Genomic DNA, 22,863 nt, shown 5'->3' with positions numbered 1-22,863 from the left:
ATGATCAGAGGGGACCGACTGGTTGAAGGAATCCAGGTCGGAGCCAAACAGTATAAACTTAAAGCTTTCGCAGATGACTTGGATTTGACATTACAGGAGCCAGAATCTAGTACGAAAAGGGTGTTATAACTGATTCAAGAGTTTGGTCGGGTGGTGGGATTTAAATTAAACAAGCAGAGAACTAAGGTTTTGGAAAAAAATTGACAACTTTAGAAACAGAAAGGTTTCAGAAAGAGACAGACTTAAATGTGGTTAAAAAGGTGAAATACCTAGGGGTAAATATGACAGCTAAAAATCTGAATTTATTTAAGGATAACTATGAAAAGTGCTGGTCAGAAATTAAAAAGGACCTAGAAAGTTGGTCAAGATTGAAGCTTTCCTTGTTGGGTCGAATTGCTGCTATAAAGATGAATGTATTGCCAAAAATGCTGTTTTTGTTTCAGACCTTACAGATTGTGGACAAGATGGAGTGTTTCAGGAGGTGGCAGAGAGATATTTCTAAATTTGTCTGGCAGGGCAAAAAGCCCAGAATAAAATTTAAAATATTAACTGATGCTAAGGAAAGAGGAGGGTTTGCCCTGCCAGACTTAAAGTTGTATTATGAATCAGCAGCTTTCTGCTGGTTGAAAGACTGGCTACTTCTTGAGAACACTGATATCTTGGATTTGGAAGGGTTCAACAATGTATTTGGATGGCATGCATATTTGTGGTACGACAAGGTAAAAGCTCATAGAGCTTTCAAGAACCATATTGTCAGGAAGGCAGTGTTTAATGTCTGGATAAAATACAAAGATTTATTAGAAAATAAGACCCCAAGGTGGTTGTCACCAATAGAAGCTAAGGCTCAGAAAAGACTCAATATGGAGGTCAAATGGCCGAAATATTGGGAAATATTAGAAAAAGATGGAGACACTTGGAGACTGCATAGTTTTGAGAAATTAAAAGACAAAGTGCGAGATTGGTTACACTATGCTCAGATCAGGGAGGCTTTCAATTTGGATAAAAAAAACAGGCTTCCAGGTGGAAAAATCGAAATTAGAAACAGAACCTAAAACTAAGGTACTTTCAAAAATGTATAACTTGCTGTTAAAATGGAGCACACAGGACGAAACGGTTAAATCAGCTATGATAAAATGGGCGCAGGACATTGGCCACAACATTATGTTTGCTGACTGGGAACGATTGTGGACCACCGGTGTTAAATTTACGGCATGTAATGCCTTGAAAGAAAATATTATGAAAATGATATATAGGTGGTACATGACCCCAGTCAAGCTTACAAAAATATACCACTTGCCAGACAATAAGTGTTGGAAATGTAAAGAAACTGAAGGAACATTCTTTCACCTTTGGTGGACGTGCCCAAAGGTCAAGGCCTTCTGGGAAATGATCTATAATGAACTAAAAAAGGTATTTAAATATACCTTCCTTAAGAAACCAGAGGCTTTCCTTTTGGGCATTGTCGGCCAAATGGTGCTAAAAAAGGACAGAACTTTCTTTATGTATGCGACAACTGCAGCAAGAATACTCATCGCAAAGTACTGGAAGACACAAGATTTGCCCACGCTGGAAGAATGGCAGACGCAACTGATAGACTATATGGAATTGGCAGAAATGACTGGCAAAATCCGGGACCTGGGAGAAGAGACAGTGGAAGAGGACTGGAAAAAGTTCAAGGACTACTTGCAAAAGCATTGTAAATTGTATGAATGTTAAGATGATGCAGGATAGGAAATAATCTGGCATTAGTAACTTAGTGGAAAGATGTATGAAAATAAGCGAACTATAAGAACAAGGTTGAAATTTTGATTAATATTATGTCAAATTTAAATATCTAAATATTTGATAATAAAGTTTAAAATTGGAGACATAATATTTGAAAATTACAAAATAAGATTTGAAAGAAGGTGAAGCACTGCTGAATATAACTTTATAAATGGGAACGCAGGAAAGGGAGATGTGAGGAGGTCCGAAAGGAAGGTTATGGAAATTTGGTTTATTGAAATCTAATTATGCTGTATGTTATTTGCTTTGTGTTTACTTTTTTTCTATGTTGGTGATGGTGTTTTATGTGTTTGGTGATGTATTGTTTAAAACCTTTAATAAATATTTTATATAAAAAAATATAAGTCTAGTGACAAGGCTTGGTGCTTGTGGTCGGTTGAAGGAGTGCTCAGTTGGAGAATGTTCTTTGGGCTGGACCTCCATCTCTCAGCCTTGCAATCTTGAATGGAGAGAGCTGGAGATGCAGAAGGAAAGCAGCTGGAGCCTGACTGCTGGGAAGGCCAGATTGAGACACCCACCCCAATTATGATTTATAATAATTATATGCCACCGGGTCCCGCACCCGCCTCCTGACACTGGCTTATCTTAGCGGAGATTCCCTGTCCAGGCCTCTCTCATTGTTCTTCCTCCTTTGCCCTGGGTGGCCAAGGGCTTCTGGATATTCTAGCTCTGCTCCAACTGGGAATTATTTATTAAATTTGTATACCTCTCTTCATATGAAGATCACAACATAAAAATATGTGTGACACTGAAATAGTATTAAAGGTGAATAACACTGATTTTTGGAAAGAAAAGAAAGAAGATGAAACCCGTGGTGTGTCCTCCTGAATGTAATAATAATAAATAATAATAATAATAATAATAATAATAATAATAATAATAATAATAATGTGTAAAGAAGAAACCAATCTTCAAATCAGTTTCATATTCCCTGGCTGTATTTCTCAGCCATGATTGTGACTCAGAATCTTAGCCACACTTTTTTCTAGAATATCAAATGGATCTCTTTGAAATGGGAGTCAGACATTCTTGGGATTTCATCCAGACATTCCATTAGTGTGGGCAGCAGCAGCGGAGGAAGGAAGGAAGCAATTTGGGGAAAACGATTTCCTTCGGAAGGTCTTCCCAGCAGCCAGCAGGGTTGATAAACTGCTCAGTGTGGACACCTTGGATTTATAGTGTTAGGGTCTGGATACCAATCACAATCCCTCAGAAATGTCTCAAGAACCCTTAAGATCCAATTTCACCAACTCCCAAGTAACACTGAGCCCTAGAGGAACCTTCTATGCTGAGTTGAGGCATCTCTGGCCCTACAGACGTGGTTGGACTCAAAGTACCACCTGCCCAAGCAAGGATGGCCCATGGCCAGGAAGGATGGGAGTCTTATCTGGGGGACAAACTTTCCCCTTCTTCCCCCTCCTCTGAAAATGCGGAATGGGGGAGGTGGGGCACATTGACACACCAACAATATTTCAATATCGAGAAATGATATCCGTGTCGCGACATCACCCAAATGTGCCTATACATGTGTGAGTAGAACAGTTGCGACTGCGCTGGCCACCAGTTAGCCGGCCAACAACAGCCCTGCAAAATAGACCGGAGTTGCTGCGCGCTTTTGGGACTTGGAAGAGTAACGTACGGCAACCCTAAAGGGCAGTCCAGTGTCGAAATTACGGGGGCCTCTTTTAAATAGGGGCTGGTGTTTGAACTTGGGCTTTGCTAAGGTTACGGAATTGGCAGGGGGGGGCACTTGTGGGAGAGCAGGCTTCTTTGGCCGTCTCCCCCTTCCTTGCTTGCCCCTTCTGCGTTCCCATGGCAAGTCCAGCCGAATTCGACTATGGCGTGTGGTGCATATCTCCGCCTTCAGACGGAGGGAGCCAGGCAGCTTTCTGGGTCATGTGCCCAACTTTTCATGAGCCCATACTAAATCCCAAAAGACCTACAGCTGCTTGTTACAAAGGGTGGGGGCCGATTCCGGTAGGTTTATGATATTAACTCTTTCCATGCTCATTTCTGATGCTCAGAAGCAGGTGACCCTTTCCTAGACCTTCCTGATGACATTCTCAGTCTGACAAACAGTATTTACACAGAAACACGGATCAAACACAAAAAAACCCTTCACATAACTCCCATTCTAAAATACACTGAGACTATTTTATAACATATCCCCGCTATAACACACAAGTTCTAATTAAATCCTAATATTTACTATACCTAAACATTGAGCACCACAGACATCATCATAATAATAATAATAATAAAATTTATTATTTTTACCCTGCCCATCTGGCTGAGTTTCCCCAACCACTCTGGGCGGCTCCCAATCGAGTGTTAAAAACAGTAAAGCATGAAATATTAAAAACTCCCTAAACAGGGCTGCCTTCAGATGTATTTTAAAAATAAGATAGCTGCTTAATTTCTTGACATCTGATGGGAGGGCATTCCACAGGGCAAGCGCCACTACCCAGAAGGCCCTCTGTCTGATTCCCTGTAACCTCACTTCTTGCAATGAGGAAACCGCCAGAAGGCCCTCAGCGCTGGACCTCAGTGTCCAGGCAGAACAATGGGGGTGGAGACGCTCCTTCAGGTATACAGGACTGAGGCCGTTTAGGGCTTGAAAGGTCAGCACCAACACTTTGAATTGTGCCCGGAAATGTACTCAAATATTCCTCTGCAGTAAAGGAGGCAAATGGAAGCCTTCCCATTGTCTTTATGTTTACGAATACTGTCTTAAAGAGGTATAAACAGGGTGGGCCTGTGACCTGGATTCAGGAACTAAAGTATTTGCCATCACAAAAGAATGCCCAGGCTGCCCAGGTAATGCAGTTAGTGACCATTAACAGGTATCCTTGGGGACAGGTTTTCTGCTGTGGACCGCCTCCTGTGATGTATTCCTGCTGTAGAAAGTCTCCTTCTGTATGATATTGGGGGGTGGTGGTCTTGGGTGGGCAATTTGAAAAGACTATATAAGGCCTTGCACACCTCCCTCCTGGTTGTGGTGGGGGGGGGGGGACAGTGTTGCAATAAAAATCACGCTTACTAGCCGCTTTGCTTCTCCATATTCTCTGGAGGGCCTCTGTTATTTTCTCCTACCAATATGGAACCCACTTAAGGACTATATGGGCTCTTGGATACCCCATAAGGGGAAAGGAGCAGGTTTTTCTTATAACAAAGGTCGTAAGACTATGTTTGGTTGGCACGCTTATTTATGGCAGGATAAAACTAAAACACACAAGAGCTCTATGAATCAGGTTATTCAGAAAATCCTTTTTACAGTATGGGATAAATATAATAATCCGCTGGAAAGAAAACCACCTCTTTGGCTCCAACCCACAAAAGCAACAGCTTTTTAAAAAAATGCAATACGGAAGAAGCAATGGGCAACTTACAGAGATCTTTTGGACTTTTCGGAAGAAGAAATAAAACTGAATAAACAGGATGAGGTGGGAGGTGTGGTGGCGGATTGGTTTCAATACCATCAAATCATCTTGTTTGGACAAGATAAAGGGAGAGGCTCACAGTTTGAAAGAGATATTATGGCGAGGAAAGAGAAAGTGTTTCCCAAATTTCAGGTAGAAAACTGTCCAATCTGAAGAAATGTGCATGCAAACGAAAGCTCATCCCCAGAACAAGCTCAGCTGGTCTCTTGGGGACCCAGCCAGGCCCCCCACGACCCCAGGGAGAATGGGGGGCCTCAGCCCCACCCCCAGCCCTGCTTGGGGTCCTCATTCTCCTTCCCGCCAAGGCGTCCAGGGGGGGCGGGCAGGGCAGCTGAGCATCTCTCGGCCCCCCAGGAAAGAGAAAGGGGAGTCTGGCGGGGCTGCTGCTGCTGCCCAGGAGATCTTGCAAGACCAGCCCTGCAGGTCTTGGGTCCCCCCTTCCCCCCTGGGTCGCATGGATCGGGGTCCCTGTCGACGGGCCCCAGGGAGGGCGCTCTCCTTGCGGGGGGGTCTCACTGTCCTCCCCTCTTATGCCCCCCTCTATTTCCCCCCCTTCTCTCCCCCTTTACCTCTTGGTCCTCCGCCTCTCTGGCTCCAGATTAGCCCGCTCTCCTTGTCTGCAATAGAAAGGGCTGGGGGGGGGTTCTCCACTGACGCCCCGGCTCCTCCCCTTTCCTGGAAACTTCCGGCGCGTTTCCCGGCGCCACTTCCGGTTCCTTTTGGGATGCGCTTGCCCCTAGAGCCACATCTGCAAGAGCAGCCCCTCCCTGTGTCGGGATGGGAAGAGGACGGGGCGGCGCTGCCTCGGGGGCTCCATGGGGGCCTGGCCCCCCTCCCTCCTCCTCCCCACAGCAGGGGGGCGAGATGGCGGCCAGGGGGGGGCATCATATCTGGGGGGGACCTGGGTTTGCGGGGAGAGAAGGAGGGAAGGGCTGCCCCTCCCCCTGTGGGTCAGGAGAGCGGGGGAGGGGCTGAGCCGGGGAAGCCAAGGGGGGGTCCCTCCCCCCCCCAGCCCAGGGGGGGGTCCTCTGTGAAGCCCAGAGATGGACCCAGCCTCGGGGGGTGGGGTGGGAAGAGACATGGGGCTGCCTGAGAGAGAAGGGGCGCTTCCTTTCTTCTCCCCCCTCCTCCCCCCAGGCTCTCCCCCCTTGGCCCGGCTGCCCCCTCGCCAGGCAGGGAGAGGGTGGGGTCCCCTTCCGCCATGAGAGGAACGCAATGGGGTTGTGGGGGGGGGAGAGAGAGACCCCTTTCTGCCCCCCTCCCAAGAGGGTCCCCGTCGTGTCTCTGAGGGGCGAGAGAGGAGGAGCCCCTCCCCCCGCTGCAAGGGGGTTGTGAGGGGGGGGGAGAGAGAGACCCCTTTCTGCCCCCCTCCCAAGAGGGTCCCCGTCGTGTCTCTGAGGGGCGAGAGAGGAGGAGCCCCTCCCCCCGCTGCAATGGGGTTGTGAGGGGGGGGAGAGAGAGACCCCTTTCTGCCCCCCTCCCAAGAGGGTCCCCGTCGTGTCTCTGAGGGGCGAGAGAGGAGGAGCTCCTCCCCCCGCTGCAAGGGGGTTGTGAGGGGGGGAGGGAGAGAGAGACCCCTTTCTGCTCCCCCCCAAGAGGGTCCCCATCGTGTCTCTGAGGGGCGAGAGAGGAGGAGCCCCTCCCCCCGCTGCAAGGGGGTTGTGAGGGGGGGAGGGAGAGAGAGACCCCTTTCTGCTCCCCCCCAAGAGGGTCCCCATCGTGTCTCTGAGGGGCGAGAGAGGAGGAGCCCCTTCCCCCGCTGCAAGGGGGTTGTGAGGGGGGGGGAGAGAGAGACCCCTTTCTGCCCCCCTCCCAAGAGGGTCCCCGTCGTGTCTCTGAGGGGCGAGAGAAGAGGAGCCCCTCCCCCCGCTGCAAGGGGGTTGTGAGGGGGGGGGGAGAGAGACCCCTTTCTGCCCCCCTCCCAAGAGGGTCCCCGTCGTGTCTCTGAGGGGCGAGAGAGGAGGAGCCCCTCCCCCCGCTGCAATGGGGTTGTGAAGGGGGGGGGAGAGAGAGACCCCTTTCTGCCCCCCTCCCAAGAGGGTCCCCGTCGTGTCACTGAGGGGCGAGAGAGGAGGAGCCCCTCCCCCCGCTGCAATGGGGTTGTGAGGAGGGAGAGAGAGAGAGACCCCTTTCTGCCCCCCTCCCAAGAGGGTCCCCGTCGTGTCTCTGAGGGGCGAGAGAGGAGGAGCCCCTCCCCCCGCTGCTTCTTCCCCTCAACGACTTTTCCCGCCTTTTCCCAACTTCCCGCCCTTCGGGATCTCAGCCTCGCCTCAGTTTCAGGCGCCGAGGAGGCAGATTCCCCGGGATCCCTGCTTCCTGAGTGGATTTCTTCTCATTCGCCCTGATTTCTGCTCATATATCTGGCTTTTGCAGCTTCTCTCTGCTTCTATATAAAAAGCCCCTCACCACTGCCCGCATCCCATACAGTATGTCAAAGTCTGATTTCTTCCCATTTGCTGGGTATAATTCTTCCTCCAGGACTCTTCTTCCTTCCTGCCAGTGTCACTTCCCAACTACAGATAGGTAGCCGTGTTGGTCTGCCATAGTCAAAATAAAAAAATTCCTTCCAGTAGCACCTTAAAGACCAACTAAGTTAGTTCTTGGTATGAGCTTTCGTGTGCATGCACACTTCTTCAGATACACTGAAACAGAAGTTGCCAGATCCTTCTATATACTGAGAAGGTGGTCTGAACAAAGACATTGGATTGTTATCTCATTATACATGACTAAGCCATTTTTCACCTTCTCGCCCCTTGCCTTTTCCTGTAAGACCTATTGCAGTCGTTAAGAGTCGTCAACAGGCTCATCTCAGCTATCTGCCAATCTCCCATTCCCACCACCCTTCTGAGTAATACCCCTCCCCACCTTCTCACTATATAGAAGGATCTGGCAACTTCTGTTTCAGTGTATCTGAAGAAGTGTGCATGCACACAAAAGCGCATACCAAGAACTAACTTAGTTGGTCTTTAAGGTGCTACTGCAAGGAATTTTTTTATTTTGACTTCCCAACTAATAATTCTTCCCTCACTGTCCTTAAATAGCTGCTTGGGGTCTAGTTTGGGGCCTGCATAAAGAACCTCGTCTTTTTTCCTTTTAGCTGTAGGTATAAATTCATAGCCAAAAGCCTTATTGATACACAATTTTCCATCTTATGCCTGCTTACTCGGGAGTAAGTCCTACTCTGCTCCCATGTGCGGAGCCAGCAGTTCAGGCAGTTCTGCTAGCAGGAGGCCAAAGGACCCAGAGTGATTTGCAACCAGGTGGTTTCCCGATGCTGCCCTTTTTGATACGTTTCCATTTATTCTTTTGTGTGGGGACTGGCCAGATTGAAACCCCCCACCCCATTCAAAAGAAAGACTAGCAAAAGATTTCATAGAATCATAGAGTTGGAAGTGACCACAAGGGCCATCGAGTCCAACCCCCTGCCAAGCAGGAAACACCATCAGAGCACTCCTGACATATGGTTGTCAAGCCTCTGCTTAAAGACCTCCAAAGTAGGAGACTCCACCACACTCCTTGGCAGCAAATTCCACTGTCAAACAGCTCTTACTGTCAGGAAGTTCTTCCTAATGTTTAGGTGGAATCTTCTTTCTTGTAGTTTGGATCCATTGCTCCGTGTCCGCTTCTCTGGAGCAGCAGAAAACAACCTTTCTCCCTCCTCTATGTGACATCCTTTTATATATTTGAACATGGCTATCATATCACCCCTTAACCTCCTCTTCTCCAGGCTAAACATGCCCAGCTCCCTTAGCTGTTCCTCATAAGGCATCGTTTCCAGGCCTTTGACCATTTTGGTTGCCCTCCTCTGGACACGTTCCAGTTTGTCAGTGTCCTTCTTGAACTGTGGTGCCCAGAACTGGACGCAGTACTCCAGGTGAGGTCTGGTGTTGGGCAGAAATCTGTGATCCAGACATGCCCATGTCAATCACACCTTGTTTTAACATCCATCTAACACAAGGAAAAGAAAATATCCCCCCATCATCACGGAGGTCCACTTGCGAGGGTCTTCTGGCAGTTCCCTCACATTTACAGGGTACCAGGCAGAGGGCCTTCTCGGTAGTGGCACCCTCTCTGTGGAACACCCCCCCCCCAATATCAGATGTCAAAGAGAGAAAGAATTCCATACCTTTTGGAAGACCTCTGAAGGCAGCCCTGTTCCAAGAGCAGGGCGGAGATCTCTCAGAAGTGGAGGCTTTGCGCTGAGAGATCCCTGCCTCCACTCCTCCTTGCACACAAGTAGGAGCGGGAGTGGGAAGCTCCGCTGAGGAGCGGTCTGGCTGCCTTCAAGTGGTGCAGAGGCTCTCAGATGCAGCCTCCGGGCTGCCTCCACCTGCCCCAACCCCAGCAACTATTCAGCCTGGCTGCCTTCACGGGGTTGCAGGGGCTCTGAAGCGGAGGGGGGGCTCCTTTCAAATTCGCCCTTGAGGGGAGTGCAGCCTCAAACCCCTCAACGGAAAGGGTAATGGAGCCTGCCCCTCCCCAGCTCAGCAGCCCCGATCCAGCTCCTCTTCCCGTGCAAGCAGCAACGCTGCCTAGCGGAGCAGCCCCATCCCATTCCTACTTGCCACCCGGCCCACCTTCCCTCACAAGGAAAACAGAAGTCTGGCACTCAAAATGGAAGTTGTTATACTCAGAACAGAGCATGTTCGGCTTCCAAAAAAAGTTCCAAACCTGGAACACTCGTTTCTGGGTTTGAAGAGTTCAGGTTGCAAGCAGTTTGAGAACTAAGCTGTTTGAAAACTGAGGTACCACTGTATTTATTTTCCCCAATTACAACTGTATTTATCCCCTCCCCCGGTGGTGATTTTCCTGAGTCAAAATGAGAGTACTGTAGGGATCATATGGGATTACCATGAGGAATTATAAAATATACATCAAGCCATTGTGTCCACGATGAAGACATTGTGTTGACTGGGTTTGATATATTGACGATAATTTCTGATTAAATCCCATAAGATTCTACATTCGTGTCCTTTTCATGCCCTTTTCCCTGTTGCCCATTTCTCCTGTCCCGTACACAGCCCAGTTGCTTCTTGCTTCGCCAGGCAGGCCTCCTGGGCCATAAAGATAGTGGGCAAGTTTCTTTGAAGTAGGTTTCTATATGGTAATCTTAGGATCTTAATCTTAGGGCCAGGAAACAGATCTCACGTGAAGGTGATAATGATCCGCTGTCCTCCTGGCCATCCTCCTTATCATGTGTATTGCTTGTTTATGACCTCCGGGGTTGCTAAATGCTCTTCTTTGTTTACCCCAGAAATATTTGTGCTTAATTAGTTTTAGTAGTTTAACTTTCTCCCCACGTGGGTTTGTGGAAATGCTCAGAAGAAATCTGATTAGTTCTTACGAACACTCTGTAAAAAGTTCTTTTGTGAATAAAACGGCCTGGGCCGGGGGCTGTGGGAATCGGACAAGCACAGAGAGACGATTATACGCACCCTTCCCAGAGTCTTGCTGGTTCAAGCCTCTGTGTGTATTCTTATTAATCAGAGTTCCATCCTTCCTTTACTTTGCGAACGGAACAAGTACCCCCTAAGCATTTTTTTTAAAAGGAAAAAAAGCACTGAGTTATACCATAACATTGTTAGGATATTTCCGTTTCACCTTAAAAGGGAGCAGGCTTTGTGAGCCACAGATTCTGCGCATGTCCTGTTCACAGGATGTTTAAGTTTTTGCTGTTCCTTTCGATTTTGCAGTCGGCCAGAGACACTGGCTCGGTCATGTTTCAGGGTAATGCTGATCCATGTGTGTTTGTCAAGCAGGAGGGGCAAAACAAACTGTATTGTTTATGTTTTGTTGATGATCTTCTGATATTTTGGAAGAATCAGGCTTTTTACCAAAGCACCCTAGCTCAGCTGAAGGAGACATGAAGGAGACATGAAGGATCTTGGTGAGGTATCCAACTATCTTTCTCTGCAGGTGGAGAAGGACCAAGCAGGTAATTTTCTGGTACACCAAACACAGAAAATTGCTGATGTGTTAACCAGGTTGAATTTGGTTGATGCAAACCCAGCAGACACACCGATGGTGACAGGTTACCAGGTAGACAGTACTGCTGAAGCGTTTTCTGACACAACGCTATACAGATGCATTCTAGGCAAGCTGAATTTCATTGCCAGATGTTCGAGACCTGACATAGCTGTAAGCTGTAATCTGCTTAGCAGACATGCCAACAATCCTACGGTTCAGGATTGGAAAGCTCTGAAGCGCATAGCCCGCTATTTGAAAGGGACTATGCACTACAGGCTGAGGTTCACCAGTCAGAAGACTGGAGGTCTTGAAATCTTTGCAGATGCTAGTTTTGGAAGTGACACCACGGATGGTACAAGCACTTCTGGAGTATGCTACATGTACAACCACTGCCTGTTTGACTGGTTGTGCAGGAAGCAAACAACAGTGAGCCTAAGTTCCTGTGAAGCAGAACTCAATGCTCTGTCATTTTCACTCATGGATTGTGAATGGTTGATGCAACTGTTTAAGGACATCAGGGTGACTGTGAAATGTCCTGTACAAGTGTATCAAGACAATAGATCTTGTTTGGCTTTGCTGAACTCAGAGAGTTGCAAGCAAAGGACCAAGTACTTGCAGATTAAGCTACATCGTGCAAGAGAGTGTATTCAGAAAGGACTCATTCAGGTGTCCTACATGCCAGGAAATGAAATTCCTGCTGATCTGTTGTCGAAGGTTGTTAACAGAGAACAACTTAAAGTTTATGTACAAAGGTTGCAATTGGGTTGAACCACAGGTACTACAGGTTACACGGAAAGGGGGAGGATGTTAGGATATTTCCGTTCCACCTTAAAAGGGAGCAGGCTTTGTGAGCCACAGAGTCTGCGCATGTCCTGTTCACAGGATGTTTAAGTTTTTGCTGTTCCTTTCGATTTTGCAGTCGGCCAGAGACACTGGCTCAGAACGGTCATGTTTTCCTTTGTTCTGTTCAACGCTAAATAAAGTCTGTAAATTATGCTCTTCTGCGGTGCAAGCTTTCTGGCTGTGTTTTCTGCTGATAAACAGTGTGCACAAGCCTAGAATGTGGCAATCTATTTCTGAGGCTTCGTGTCGCTAACTGCTGGATCTGCCTGTCTACGGGAGATCGATGGACGTCCGGCAGCCGGCTTGGGGCCATGATGGACTATATCTCCCTGGCAGTATTCCCAACAAACATTACAGATCAATGGAAAGACAATTTAATGAAGAATGTAAGGAAATAACTTTTATGAAGGATTATTTATTACAACAGTAGTCATAAAGAAGAAATGTGAAACAAACAGAAAAAAATTAAATATACAGGTAGAATTGCCGCGTTATAGTAATAATGATAATTTATTATTTATACCCTGCCCATCTGGCTGGGCCACTTTGGACGGCTTCCAACAAAATATTAAATTACAATAATGCATCAAACATTAAAAGCTTCCCTAAACAGGGCTGCTTTCAGATGTCTTCTAAAATTCTGGTGGTAGTTGTTCTCTTTGACATCTGGTGGGAGGGTGTTCCACAGGGCGGGTGCCACCACCAAGAAGGCCCTCTGCCTGGTTCCCTGTAACTTGGCTTCTTGCAGGGAGACAACTGCCAGAAGGCCCTTGGCGCTGGACCTCAGTGTCTGGACAGAATGATGAGGGTGGAGATGCTCCTTCAGGTATACTGGACCGAGGCCATTTAGGGCTTTCAAGGTCAGCACCAACGCTTTGAATTGTGCTCGGAAACGTACTGGGAGCCAATTTAGGCCTTTCAAGACCGGTGTTCTGTGGTCTCGGCGGCCGCTCCCAGTCACCAGTGCAGCTGCCGCATTCTGCATTAGTTGTAGTTTCCGGGTCACCTTCAAAGGTAGCCCCACAAAGAGCGCATTGCAGTAGTTGGCACTTTCTGATAAATAAGTGGGTTTTGCGTTGCAGTTTGGGTACTCCATCTCTAAAAGGTTCGCCATCACTGCCCTCGGATCATGTCCAGTCGCAAAGGTGGAGGGAGGCTTTCCACCCTCAGGCCAAGAGGTGGGTCCTGCCTTGGGGCAGCTGGTGGATTTGGAGGAAGCTGACCCTTAGCACTCTGGGTTGGGGACCTGCCTGAACCTCCTTCCCCATTATACTCATCCTTACGGTTTCTCGCCTGCGTCATTATGGGAATAGCATTCTACACACACTTGTGTCACCATGGCTCCCGCCCCCCCAGCACATTGCTTTGAGATGCTCTGCTACGGCCCCTTCTTCCCTGTGCCCCCTTCCCTCCTCATGCAAGACCACCAGTCTCAGCTCCACTTTGAGAAACTCTCCATTCCCAGATACAAACATTTCCAACTCCCTCCACCAAACACCAACACCAGCTCACTCCCAGTCCACCCTCATTCAGCAGCAACACTACAGATTCACATTAAATATTAGATTAGGCTTACTATTGTGAAATGTTACCTTCATTACTTTAAATAAATGTCTAGACTACGTTACAAACAACAGAAGCTAACATACACTGCATGGAATTAAGACTGGTTTCCTGTTATTGATGTGAAAGAAAGTGTCGACTTGGAGAGAAAAAGGTTCTACTCTAAAAAGCGTTGCATAATAACCAAAGCAGGATCCACACTCCTTCTAGTTAAACCCTTTCTCTTCTTTAATTGATGGCCTGTAGGTGTTTCCAGTCTTACAGCTCTTACCCCTGGGAGTCTTTTGATGGTTTGTAAGACTTCCACTACAATTGAACCTCTGTCCACTTCCCTAGGACTTATATGGTTTCTCCCCTGTATGAGTTTGTTGATGTTTTGTAAGAACTCCACTTGCACCGACGCTCTTTCCACACTTCATACATTCCTGAATTTTAATTAAAATTATTGCATTAGCCGTGTGGCCATAGCATGATATACATTGAGATAACAACATAAAATAGGGGTGGGGAGGTAAAGGTAGATATCGTCCTGGGCGATTACTTAAACAAAGAGAAAAAAACTGGGGGGGAAAACTGCTGAGGCTGGAGGAGGACCGTTAAAGGGTCCTTCAGCTCATCAGATATGTCCTAGCTCGATTGTCCTTGTACAATAAGGCTACTTGGAACTTCGTTCGGTTGTGCGGCGTATCGACTGCAGCTGTGGTGTTAAAGAAGAAGTTGGTGCCGCTTTCCTCTTCATCACACTAAGCAGGAAGTTAGCTGTCATCTCGGTAATCCAACAATCAGAATCCTGCAGAAAGAGGGACACTATCCAAGGCTGGATTGGGAGATGAAGCTTATTTACGAGGGGAGTTAAAAACCGAGATCTTTCATCTGTCCAGTTGGGACAGAAGAGCATTACATGTTCCATAGTCTCCAGGGACATGTCATTACAAGAGCATGTTCTATTTGCAATGGGAACTCTGGAATAACGACCCGACAGAACTGCTGTAGGAAAACAGTTGAGACGGGCACAGGTAAAGGCCCTACGCTTAGCCTCCGAAGAAATTGTGAAGCAGTATAGAGGGATCCCTTCAGGGGGTGGAATAGCTAGGGCTAGGCCTGAACACGGTCCTCTTGCATAGGAAGCTGTGTTAGAAAAGTCAAGTTGCTGTAGTTTCTTTTTAATTAGAGGTAGGGCTGCCGGGCTGATACACTCTAAGTTAAGGACAGTTTTACAGTTGAAATTGAGAAGAGAGCAGAATTTGAGGTTGATTGTAGTTTTCCAAGGGGAATTATGAATATCTCTTAGGATCAGATTGGAAAAACCACCTCTAATTCGAGCATCCGATGTTAGTAAGTGGAAGCTGTAGGAAATGGCTCGGCTCCATGCTCGTTTAACAATTGAGGACTGGGCGAATTCGAGTCGTAGGGCTGCACCTGAGACACATCTCGGGACGCTGGAAAGAGATCTCAGAAACATATGAAGTGGGCGATCCAAGTTACCTGATATTGCTGTAGTCCATACTTCGCATCCATATAATAATTTAGGGACAACTTTGGCATTAAATATTTGAATTGCTGCTGGAAGGTGTTTGCCGCCCTTCTGGTGGTAGAATCGGACAATGGCATTAGAGGTCGTGGTTGCAGCAAGAAAGGCAGATTGTAGATGGGTGGTCCAGGAGAGATTATAAGTGAATATTACGCCTAAATATTTAAAGGCTTTTACCTTTTCTAAGTAGCCACCTGTGGTCTTAAGCGGCTCCAATTTGAGTTTGCGGGAACGAGTGAAGTGGAGGACTTTCTATTTTTTATAATTAATACTAAGAGCTTCCGCCTTACAATAGGCGGTAAATGCGTTAACTACATTTGTTAGGTCCGCAGCTGTTCTGGATAAGATGATGGCATCATCAGCATAGAAAAGGGAAGCAACGGGGTGGCCTGCTAAGTGAGGAGGATACTTAGATGCTAGCTTCAAAGTGGAAATTGCATCGTGAAGATAGAGATTAAACAATAAAGGGGCCAAGAGACAACCTTGTCGGACGCCCTTGGCCGTTGGAAATGGAGTAGTGAGGGAGCCGTTTGGACCACTTCGGACGCGAGCTGTGATGTTTGAATAAAGGGAAATAATTAGGGAGAGGAGGTGCGAATCAATTCCCAGATGGGCAAGTTTGGACCATAATCTCTGCCTAGGAATGGAATCAAAGGCGGCCTCCAGGTCCATGAAAGTGGCAAATAGGTGGCCTTGCCTTGGAGCAGTGTATTTACTGGCAAGGTGATAGAGAGTTAGACAGTGGTCCATGGTTGACGCTGACTTTCGGAAACCAATCTGTTCCAGCGGTAGAATGTTCCTCCCCTGGACCCATGAGAGAAGTTCCTCCAATAAAACAGCGGCAAATATTTTCCCCGGGATGGATAATAAACTGATGGGGCGATAGTTCCTAGGGATGTTTGGCTGGCCGCCTTTGAAGATCGGAACTATTATAGCTTCTCTCCAGGAGTCGGGGATGTCTAGGGCAGAGGAGATAGCGGTGAATACAGGAGTCAGGTGTTCACTCCACCAAAGAGGATCAGTCAGGAAAAGGTCTAACGGGACCATGTCTGGGCCGGGGGCCTTATTCCTTCGCATTGACATTATGATGTTGAAAATGCGAGTTGAGGTAAAGTTTATTGAGGAAGTGGGACTAAGAGAGCAGGAACAGAGGTCCGACGGGGACTGAGGGAGATCTGTAAGAAGATTTGGAGAAGCAAAACTGGTTGAATAATAGGCAATCCATTCATCAACGGAAATCTGGGTAGCTGGATTGAATGGTGCCGAAGGTCTAACTAAGCACCAGAAGGAGCGGGAGTCATGCCTCTCTACAGCCGAACGAAGAATGGACCAAGCCTCAAGGATGTGCTGCTGTTTCTTGCGATGAATCATGTTTCTGTATGTTCTTTTAATATCTATGAGCTTTGCGCGGGTTTGGGGGTCATTGGAAAATTTGATGATTCTGACCATTTTCCTAATTCGCCTTCTTAAGGCTTTACATTCCTTGTCAAACCAAGGCGATTCAGAGGAAAGACATTGGTGAGTAGGCGAGGTGGTGGTTATGTAAATTGTTGAGAAAGCATCAAGTAATTTCCGGTATTGATCAGCAGGCAGGATTGGATCAGAGGGAGCTGCAAGCGTATCAAATGATTTTTGTATGTCCAGGGCAGGAGAGGAGCTGAGGCTTGTCCATTTCTTTGTTTTGTATACAGGGTGGCTTTGTACCATAGTTCTGTAGTTTGAGGGGACTGAAGGTGGCTCTGTTAGGTTTAACAATAGAGTCAATGGAAGGTGGTCACCACCAAAATATTCAGCCACTTCCATTTTTGTAGAAATTGAGAATAGCTCCGGCGTCAATAAAATGTAGTCGACAACACTGGTTCCCTGGGAAGTGATACACGTTAATTGCTGCGAGGACAAGGGAGTAATGTTACCATTCGCGATGCAGAGATCATTTTCCATGGCCAATTGGACCATCAGTCTCCCCGATGCATTTGTTATAGGATCAAGAGAGCATCTGTTTCCCCAGGGGGGCTGCAGGGGGTTGTCCAGGAGTGCCGCGGGAGAAACTATATCATCGTCATTGGGACCTATTCTTGCATTAAAGTCGCCTAAGAGGATTTGAGGAAGTCCTGGGTTAGTTGTTTGAAGATCATGGAGCCAAGACGAAAGTTCAGACCATCTTTCATTGCGGTCGGAATCGTTAATTACTGGGGGCAGATATACTGTAGTTATCAACCATGGGTTTTTGGTCTTTGGGAGATGGATCTTTATAGTGAGAAAGTAAGGGGAAGATTTAATTTCCTCGCAAATAGTGTGAGATAAGGTGGTTGAAATAAGACAGGCAAGGCCAACTTGGGGGCGACCCCTGTTGGTTAGTTTACGAGCACAAGAGTTAAAGGAGCAATAATTTGGGAGAGCGATACTTTGTTGGGACCAGGTCTCTTGGAGGCACACAATGTCGAAGGAAGAGATGAAATTCATTACTTCAGGATCCATTTGCTTTGTCGCCCAGCCGTTAACATTCCAGGAGACAATTTTAAGGCTCTGGGATGGGTTGACTGCGTCTTTTAAGGAAAGAACTGCTTTTGCTTGATTTGTGAGTGAGGGTTGAGTCTGTTCATATCTAATGATGTCGGATTTCCGCGGAGATAGGGAGCCGGCTGGAGTTTGTCTCTGGTCTGATCTTTGTCAATTATTTCCCGAGGTGCTTTTAGGGATTACTTTTTTATGAGCCGGCCCATTGCTCTCCATACATGGCAAACTAGCCAAATGTTCTATAGTTTCAGCTGTTGACTGTTGAATACTGACATTAGTGGTCACCGGGCCTTTGAAGTGTGTTATCTCTTTCTGTAGGTATTTTTCCGGTACCTGATTGTGGCCTAATTCTGCCTCATCTAGGTACCTCAGCTTGTCCCAAGAGCCTGGTGAGTTCACCTTCGGGATGGTTCCCCTTATTGGAGATGGTGTAGTGTTCTCTTCAGTGTGCCAAGCTTCCTTAATTGGGGGTAGGTTAATCTCAGCCATTGTCAGAAGATAACATGGCCGACAGGCCGCTGGGTTTTGTTCTAGTATTGGGTTCAGATTATAGGAAGTCTGGTTCTTTGTATGAACGTCCACATAGATTTCCTTGTTTATATCTCTCCCAGCCAGCTTAGTTCTTAGCATATCCAATCTTTCTAATATTTCTGTTTGTATTGGAGATGGAAAATGGCAAAATTGCCTAATTAGAGTATTTTCTTCCATGGAGAAAATATCCTCATCTTCATTCTCTTGAAGTTGCAGGTCTTGCAGGTGGACATCTTTCCTTTTTAGTTTTTGGAGCTCTTGTTTCTGGAGACCAGGCCGGGTTTTAGGAGGTTGTTTCTCCTTACTAGGGTTTGTGTACATTTAAATGGTTTCTCCCCAGTGTGACACCGTTGATGAATTCTAAGTTGTCCACTCTGACTGAAGGTCTTTCCACATTGCATGCATTTAAATGGTGTCTCCCATGTGTGAGTTAGTTGATGTTTTCTAAGGTCTCCACTCTGACTGAAGGTCTTTCCACACTCCATGCATTTAAATGGTTTCTCCCCTGTGTGCGTCCGTTGATGAATTCTAAGGCTTCCACTCTGAATGAAGCTCTTTCCACACTCCATGCATTTAAATGGTTTCTCCCCTGTGTGACTCCGTTGATGAATTCTAAGGTGTCCACTCCCACTGAAGCTCTTTCCACACTCTATACATTTAAAAGGTTTCTCCCCAGTGTGACTCCGTTGATGAATTCTAAGGTGTCCACTCCAACTGAAGCTCTTTCCACACTCCATGCATTCAAATGGTTTCTCCCCAGTGTGAGTCCGTAGATGAATTCTAAGGCTTCCGCTAGTAGTGAAGCTCTTTCCACACTCCATGCATTTAAATGGTTTCTCCCCAGTGTGACTCAGTTGATGAATTCTAAGGTGTCCACTCTGACTGAAGCTCTTTCCACACTCCATGCATTTAAATGGTTTCTCCCCCGTGTGACTCTGTTGATGAATTCTAAGGTTTCCACTCTGACTGTAGCTCTTTCCACACTCCATACATTTAAATGGTGTCTCCCCTGTGTGAGTCCGTTGATGAATTCTAAGGTTTCCGCTAGTAGTGAAGCTCTTTCCACATTCCATGCATTTAAATGGTTTCTCCCCCGTGTGAGTCCGTTGATGAACTCTAAGGTGTCCACTCTGACTGAAGCTCTTTCCACACTCCATACATTTAAAAGGTTTCTCCCCAGTGTGACTCCGTTGATGAATTCTAAGGCTTCCGCTAGTAGTGAAGCTCTTTCCACACTCCATACATTCAAATGGTTTCTCCCCTGTGTGAGTCCATTGATGAATTCCAAGCTGTCCACTCTGACTGAAGCTTTTTCCACACTCCATACATTTAAAAGGTTTCTCCACAGTGTGAGTCCGTAGATGAATTCTAAGGCTTCTGCTAGTAGTGAAGCTCTTTCCACACTCCATGCAATTAAATGGTTTCTCCTCTGTGTGAGTCCGTTGATGAATTCTAAGGTTTCCACTCTGACTGAAGCTCTTTCCACACTCCATGCATTTAAATAATTTCTCCCCTGTGTGAGTCCGCTGATGAATTCTAAGGCTTCTGCTAGTAGTGAAGCTCTTTCCACACTCCATGCAATTAAATGGTTTCTCCTCTGTGTGAGTCCGCTGATCAATTCTAAGGTGTCCACTCCCACTGAAGCTCCTTCCACACTCCATACTTTCAAATTGTTTATGTTCTCTCTTTTCACACTCCATGTATTTAAATGGTTTCTTCGTCAGTTCCATTGGACATGGCCCACCAAAATTCTGACTGCCTTCTCCATTGTCTTCTTTCGATGGGGTGGGGAGAAAATCTTATTTGTTTTCTAGGAAGAGAACAAAGTACTATTACAATTAGCACCTGCTCTTATTTTAACGTCTTGTACAATCTCTCCTGTCCTCCATATGTTCCAAATTTTTAGGAAAGGCAAATGAAAGAATGTAAAATAATGGTCATCCATCATCAGCCTTTTATAACCCTTAATTATTGTTAATGAAGCAGTATTATCTTAGAATACGGTTGAACTGTGGGGGTTTATGTTTTATAAAAAGTGGTTTCTCACAGGAAAGGGAGCTGTTCTATGTTCCATGAACCTGGCCAAGATTCATCAGGGTCTAAAGTTCATCATAAAGTTCTTCATAAAGATCAATCAGGCTTTCTCCCGGGTAGACATTTGTCTGATAATGTGATAAACATAATCAATATTTTAGAAAAATTACAAGTGAACATAAATACTAAAGCAGTTTTTATATTTGTGGACGCGGAGAAAGCTTTTGACAACATTTCTTGGAGTTTTATGAAGAAGAACCTACAGGGGATGGGGGTAGGCCAAGGCTTTGAAAACGGTTAAGTGCAATTTATTCAGAAAAAAGGCTAAATTAATTGTAAATAACGTGGTGACGGGGGAATTTAAGATAGAAAAAGGGACACGACAAGATTGCCCAATCTCCCCATTGCTTTTCATATTGGTCCTGGGGTTCCTGCTGAATATGTTTAGAAGGGACCAATTGGTTAAAGGTGTACAAGTCGGAGCTAAACAGTACAAATTGAGAGCATTTGCAGATGACTTAGTATTGACATTACAGGAGCCAGAATCTAGTACTAAAAGGGTTTTGGAACTGATTCAAGAATTTGGTCAAGTTGCAGGATTTAAACTGAATAAGTTAAAAACAAAGGTCTTAGAGAAAAAATTAACAGCGATTGAGAGAGAGAGGTTTCAGAATGAGACAGGTTTAACAGTGGTTAAGAAAGTGAAATACCTGGGGATTAACATGACAGCAAAAAATGGGAATCTATTCAAAGACAATAATGAAAAATGCTGAGCTGAAGTGAAAAAAGTTTTAGAAATTTGGTCAAATTTGAAGCTTTCACTGCTAGGCCGTATTGCTGCGATAAAAATGAATGTATTGCCTAGAATGTTGTTTCTGTTTCATTGCAAATTTTGGACAAAAGGGATTGCTTCAAGAAGTGGCAGAGAGATATCTCTAGATTTGTCTGGCAGGGCAAAAAGCCTAGAATAAAATTTAAAATACTAACGGATGAAAAGGAAAGAGGTGGATTTGCCCTGCCAGACCTTAAACTTTATTATGAATCAGCAGCTTTTTGCTGGCTGAAAGAATGGCTGCTTCTTGAAAACACAGACATTTTGGATTTAGAAGGTTTTAATAATGTATTTGGATGGCATGCATATTTGTGGTATGATAAGGTCAAAGCACATAAAGCATTTAAAAATCATATTCTCAGGAAAGCATTTTTTAATGTCTGGATAAGATATAAGGACCTACTGGAAAACAAAATCCCAAGGTGGCTGTCACCGATGGAAGCGAAAGCTCAGAAAAAGCTCAATATGGAGGCCAAATGGCCGAAATATTGGGAAATTCTGGAACAAGAGGGAGATAGACTGAAACTGCAGAGTTTTGAGAAACTAAAAAATAAAGTGCGAGACTGGCTTCATTATTATCAGATAATGGAGGCATACAATTTGGACAAGAAAATTGGCTTCTAGGTGGAAAAATCAAAATTAGAAACAGAACTGCTAGAACCCAAAACTAAGATTTTGTCAAAGATGTATAACTTGCTGTTGAAATGGAATACTCAGGATGAAACGGTGAAATCTGTTATGATTAAATGGGCACAAGATGTTGGACATAACATAATGATGGCTGATTGGGAACAGTTATGGACCACAGGTATGAAGTTTACGGCATGTAATGCCTTAAGAGAGAATATTATGAAAATGATATACAAGTGGTACATGACCCCAGTCAAGCTTGCAAAAATCTATCATTTGCCCAATAATAAATGTTGGAAATGTAAAGAAACTGAAGGTACATTCTTTCACCTTTGGTGGACATGCCCAAGGATTAAGGCTTTCTGGGAGATGATCTATAATGAAATGAAAAAGGTATATAAATATACCTTCCTGAAGAAACCAGAGGCCTTTCTCCTGGGCATGGTCGGCCAATTGGTGCCAAAGGAGGACAGAACTTTCTTTATGTATGCCACAACAGCAGCAAGAATACTTATTGCAAAGTATTGGAAGACACAAGATTTACCCACTCTGGAAGAATGGCAGATGAAGGTGATGGTCTATATGGAACTGGCGGAAATGACTGGCAGAATCCGAGACCAGGGAGAAGAGTCGGTGAAAGAAGACTGGAAGAAATTTAAAGACTATTTACATAAATACTGCAAAATTAATGAATATTAGAATGATGTCAGAATGAAGTTAAGTGGTGTTAGCAGCAATGTTATAAAGGTGTATGTAAAAATGGATTGTTAACAGGTGAAAATCCAAAGTTATAATTTATTAAGTTAAAGGATTAAGACAAAAACAAAGAGGGAAAGGAATTGCTGAATTAACTAATAGAACTGGAATACAAAAAGGGAGGTGTGATGAGGTCAGGGAAGCAAGGAAATGAAATGTAAGGCATGGAAAGACTGATGTGTTTTTTAAGTGTTTTTTATCTTTTTTCGGTATTTTGTATTTTTTTCTTTTTTATTTCTTTCTCTTTTTCTTCTCTTTTTCTTTATGTAATCTTTTCTTTGAAACTTTAATAAATATCATTTAAAAAAAAGGTTCATCATGAAGTTCTTCATCCTCTGCACTATAATCCTCCACCCCTTGGGCCACATTTTGTCCCCTTCGACCTCTAGATCTTTATTCATCACCTGCACTGTCCCTTTGGCCTCAGGAGGTCC

General features: G+C 45.5%; 1 protein-coding gene across 1 annotated transcript in view; it reads right to left on the bottom strand.

Annotated features, from left to right (window-relative positions):
• Positions 1 to 5,900, bottom strand: part of LOC308580709 (uncharacterized protein) — a 263,178-nt gene extending 257,278 nt beyond the window's left edge. Inside the window, exon 1 of the mRNA XM_081182766.1 lies at positions 5,795 to 5,900. The gene's annotated coding sequence lies outside the window, so the exon portion shown is untranslated. The remainder of the gene's footprint in view (positions 1 to 5,794) is intronic.
• Positions 5,901 to 22,863: the final 16,963 nt, after the last annotated feature.

This window comes from Podarcis bocagei (assembly GCF_964188305.1).
Source record: "Podarcis bocagei genome assembly, chromosome: 2".
Taxonomy (NCBI): Eukaryota; Metazoa; Chordata; class Lepidosauria; order Squamata; family Lacertidae; genus Podarcis; species Podarcis bocagei.
This window is presented reverse-complemented; position numbering and strand designations above follow the sequence as displayed.